The sequence below is a fragment of the Fundulus heteroclitus genome, unplaced genomic scaffold (genome assembly GCF_011125445.2).
Source record: "Fundulus heteroclitus isolate FHET01 unplaced genomic scaffold, MU-UCD_Fhet_4.1 scaffold_37, whole genome shotgun sequence".
In the NCBI taxonomy this organism is placed as follows: domain Eukaryota; kingdom Metazoa; phylum Chordata; class Actinopteri; order Cyprinodontiformes; family Fundulidae; genus Fundulus; species Fundulus heteroclitus.
In genome coordinates, this window is record NW_023396781.1 from 4,044,089 (window position 1) to 4,049,664 (window position 5,576).

Here is a 5,576-nt window from a genome sequence, read left to right on the forward strand (position 1 = left end):
AGCACTTAGTCATTTTGTTGACTGATTTGACAAAGGTCCAGTTTGGGTAGCCACACGTGTGCAGTGATTTCCTGATGTGCTTGTGTTATTTTTGTTTATCCTCTGTGGCAGAGGGAATGTTGTCAGCCTGGTAACTCAGAGTTCTAATAGTTTGTGCTCCACTGGGTGATCTGAATCAAAATGCAGATATTTGTCTGTGTGTGGGCTTCTGGTAAACCTCAGTTTTAAGACTACGATCTACCTCAATGGGTACCGCACAGTCCAGAAAAGGCCACATGTTGCTCTCGGCATCCTCTCTGGTAAACCTTATGTTGCTATCCACTGAGTTGATGTGGTTGGTGAATGCTTAAATTCTTTGGTTTGGAATTTTACGTGTCGTCCATGTATCTAAACTATCAAAATGTTTTCAGAAAGAACTGAGCAAAAGTCCAGTTGCTTCCGATTTAAGGCTGTTTGTCGTTAGAAACAATGATCAGTGAAACAAATGATTTGTTCACTAATCATTAAGTTTCTATAACTACATTTTCATTTCCTTCTGTGACCTCAGGTACAGTTTCTATGCGTTAGACCCTCTTTGTACCAGGTCAAGGGGGTTGCAAGGAATAACAGAGGCACGGTTTCCCATTAAATATATAATTTATTAAATATACAGGTACCAAAAAAAACAGAAATCAATGTATTTTATTGTACACAAAAAAAAAACTAACTAGTTTAAAAGTGAGCACCTATGCTGGTCTGGAATCCTGCTAACTGAAGAAAAGTTAAAAACCCAGTTGAATTAATTAGATCCCTTGGGAGGGGGGGGGGGGGGGGGAACGACTACAAAAACACAAACTGAATACACCTTAGTGTCCCCCAACAAAAACACACTCACTCCAAAACCCTAGTGCATATAATACAAAAAGAAAACAAACTCTCCTCCCACTAATTCCCTTAACTCAATCTGAATAAAACCAGTGCAGGATCCAGGGACAGCATAGGGCCCCAGGTGGGTTGAACCCAGACAGCAGCCGAAGAATACAAATCCTCCCCTGCTTTTACTAACAGTAAAAGAGAAAGAAAACAACAAAACAATCTAGAACTGTGGTGAAAACGGTAATTAAGATGGGACCAAACAACCAAAGAAACAGTAGCAAAACAGAACTAAAATTCCAACTGAAACAGTAACAGGTCAGCCTGCACACAAAAGAAGTCATGTTAAAAACAGCACTTTAAACATCCAGATAGCCTGCAACTGTCAATTTACCTCTAGCCTGGAAAAACCAGTCCACGGTTCTTTGTGTTTGCCTAAAAAAAAAGGGTTGCCTAAAATAATCAAAAGGAGGGATTAACCTAATCATTCTGCAGCAATCTCATGCTCAATGATAGCCATACCTTACAGGAATCCTCTGCCTCGAATGTGCTTTCCTTACCCATTTGCCCCCTTTTAACTGGAAAGGCTGATTGCCTCTCATTAACCCCCAGCTGCGCACGATCCCAGTGTCCTCCATATATGGCAGGAGGGAGAGTGTGCAGCACTATGCTTCTGGGACAGAATGCCCCGGCTACACTTCCATTATATTAGGCAATTATCATGGCTTAGTGTGCTATTCAGAGCTGTAAAAACATTATCTGTTCCTTTACATTTAAAATAGGGAATAAGCGGGTCTTTAGTCACACTAAGTTTGCTATTTATAGAAGTTTAACTCCCTATTTAGTTTATTTACAGTTAAAACAAGTAATAAAGATGAAACAGACTTTTCAGGCTCTCTCCTCACCTTATTTTGAAGTTCTAGCAACCGAAAGTCAGTCTGGTCAGATCGAAAAAAGGAAAACACGTGTCTCGAAATACAGCTTTTGGATTAAAAAAAATACCACTGCCTCGGACCGTGAACAAAGCACCAGTACACTAGCGCAAGAGAGGGGACCCATCTGCAGCCAGCAATGGAAGTCTGCTTACATATTTCAAATCCACACCGGTCCGCACCGGACGTTTTGGGAAATAGACAAAAATACAATGCTGAATAAAACTTCTAGATCAAACATCTATAGCTTATAAAGAATATATAATTTCAGATCACCCCAGAAAAAAGTCCATTACATAAATTAAACAAATAAAAGTAATTATCGATCCCAAATCACATCTGTCCGTCCATTTCAGTCCTTGGTGCATTGTGACATAGCGCCACTCTCAGTAAGATTTGCATACTGCACAAATCAGGGTGGTTCACTCGTTCAACCAGTACACGGTTCACAGGCTGAGTCATATTCACACTGAACAAATCAGTGATTCATACTGATTCAACAGTATAGCAGCAGTACATCTCAACTCAATGACAGTGGGAGGGAGATACAAACTGATTCATGCAGTACAGTGAGTGACCCGACTCAGCACTGAGTGATTTGGTCTCCTGCTACGTTCAGCAGTACACAAGCGTCACAAATCAATGCTGTTCTAGTTGTGTCCAGGAAAGACATAAATCTCAGGAAGAGCAGGAACAAAACATACAGATTTATGCAGAATGTGATACTAATACAACTAATACTGTACTAGAAGTAGTGGAGCTGGTTCTGCCAGTAACTGCTTGGACGTGAATTAGCACACATTTCCAGCATGTGAAAGAAAAATACATTTAACGTGACTAAATGTCTATTTTTTCAATTTGTTTTGTTGGACTCAAATGAAAAAAAATGTTTAAAGTGGGGAAAATAAATAGCAAAATGACAAACAAACTATATTGAATACTGTACATTTTTATATGAATTAAAGAAGGTTCTGGGTTCAAATCCAACCCTGGGTCTTTCTGCATGGAGTCTGCATCTTCTCCCTGTGCATGCGTGGGTTCTCTCTGGGTACTCCGGCTTCCTCCCACAGTCCAAAAACATGACTGTTAGGTAAATTGGCTTCTCTAAGATTGTCCTTAGGTGTGAGTGTGTGCGTGAATGGTTGTTTGTCCTGTCTGTCTCTCTGTGTTGCCCTGCAACAGACTGGTGACCTGTCCAGGGTGTACCCCGCCTCTCGCCCAGTGGGCGCTGGAGATAAGCACCAGCAACCCCAGCGACCCCATGAGGGATTAAGCGGGTCAGAAAATGGATGGATGGATGGATTAAATATTAACTTAAATGCAGGGGAAAATCAAATATTACATTAAGAACAAGAAATGCCAACATACAAATTTAAATCTCTGTGTGGCCTACATTAATAAAAGAAAAAGAAAAAGAAAACCAATGTCAAAAAATCTAAACAAATAAAAGATATTGTGATACACACTCATATATAATACATAATACAATACATAGCTCGGGGAAACAGATATCATTCCCTGTGGCATGACACAATATCCCCTACAAGAGGAAACGGTAGAACAAATCACTCTGGGCAGTCAGTGTTCAGTCACATGCATGACAGAATACTGACGTTCCAGTACCGACCGAAACGTGCGCTGACCTCCTCCTCAACTGTACTGAGAAATGTACAACTAAGTTAATGAAGTGATTCGATTCTGTTTGTTCACTCAAATGATTTGTTCTTTTGAATGAATCATTCAAGAGCCTTACAACACTTCCTCGGGGATAATTTAGTCCCACTTCCTCGGGGATAAGACAACAGATTTGTTGTTGGTTTTCTCATTCAACTAACAGTCAGTATAGACAAAAAAATATGGGCTGCACATGGTTATCTGATTCCTGCCAAGCCCCAGTGGGGGGTATATAGAAGACAGAGGCTCCATCCTAATACCCTTAATAATAGCCCCTAGCTCCTGTTCCTTGATCTTTCATGGGGTCAAAAGTAAGAACTCTATTGTAGGTAGGAAAAGTCGAACTGCTGGGATGATTTTGGCAAGCCTTTAACTCCAACGTCATTACAAGACGGAAACACGCATGGATTATGCGAGTCAAATATGGGCCATACAGCCTTCCGAAAAGAACTACAAAGCTGCATTCTCTTCTCACTGGACCTTTTCGTTGATTTCCAGGTGGGTTGTGCTTATGTGTCATGTCACGCAAAGGATTGTGGGATAGCCAATAGCTCCTTAGCGCCGGTAAGGGATGTCGTGAGGTTCCTTTGCTAAACTAGCTGCAGTTGGAAGCATACAGGCTCATTTTCCTACCTCCTTCCTTACTGACTGCACTTTTTGGACAGCACTTATGGTGATCACTGACATACTCCCGTTTTGGCTAAGAAGTCCTTACTCATTAAGGGTATGCGGATGGAGCCTACATTGTTGTCACACATGCATTGTGGAGAAGAATTAATTGGCCTTTGAATCAGGCTTTCAATATGGTGTGGTAGGCCACTGCACAGCTTAGGGGGTGTAACTGAAAATCACTTATCCCCCCTCAACATTTTTTAGTAACAAATTGTCAGCCAACAAAACAAATTAGTCTACAAATCGTAATGACTGAGGATAAGGTTTGGAAAGTTTGACAAAGTAAATAAATTAAATTAAATCCTAAATAACACCTCAGCTGAATGGGGAAAGTGTCCAGGGGTGAGCCAGTGCAGGTCTGTGGAGGGTGCTGAAACATCCATCTATGATGACCACTGGTGAATGGTAAATGGCCTGTACTTATATAGCACTTTATCAAGTCTGACAATCCCAAATCACTTTACACTACATTCAGTCACTTACCCATTCACACACTGACAGTGGTGAGCCACATTGTAGCCACAGCTGCCCTGGGGTAGACTGATAGAAGAGAGGCTGGCATACAATCAAGGCCAACAGCAGGCAAAGCACTCATGGGAAAAGGGCAATTTGAACTGAATGAGTCAGCTTTAAGTGTTTTAACAGCCCTATATCTCCCTCATTAACACAGAGTAGTTGTCTTGTAATCCAAAAGTTGTGGGTTTGACTGCAGTTTCCTCCTTTCACATGTTGATGTTAGTTGCCTACTGATCTGCATATTGTGTGTGAGTGAGTGAATGTGGCTATTCTGTACAGTGCTTTGAATGGATGGTATGACAAAAAATGTGCTACATAAATTCAGGCTATTTACATTTAGAGTAATTACAATTAGGGATTCATTTTGGATGTTGATTTACACATCAAATAGAGATTTTGAAATAGCAATATGATCCACAGGGGTTTACTGCATGGGGGTTAAATTATGACTAATTTTCTATTCCCCTGTTTTACAGGATAAAAAGATTGTTTGGTGTTTTGCTGCAGCAGCACCACCTGGATCAAGTGAGAACCAGATGAGATGTGGTGTCACTTGCAAGCGCTTTTCAAGCAGACAAGCTTCAGTATTATGTAATTCCTGAAAGCAAAATGATAAAGCATGAATATATTCTATGTACAGGGAATTACAATGATCAAGATGTGTTATAAAAAACATGTACAAATGAATCTAATTCACTGAAGATTAAAAGTTTTTTTCCTTAGAGAGAAGCCTTAGTTTAAAGACATTTGACTTTATAATTTAGGTTCACCTGCACATCAACTTTAAATTATTGTCTATTTTAACAGAATTGTGAGTCATAAATAATTTGACAAATTTGTAGTTCCAGGAAGCCTAGAGCTAGTGCTGAGACAGCAGGCAAATCATTGGGCCTTATTATAATCTATCTATCTATCTATCTATCTATCTAT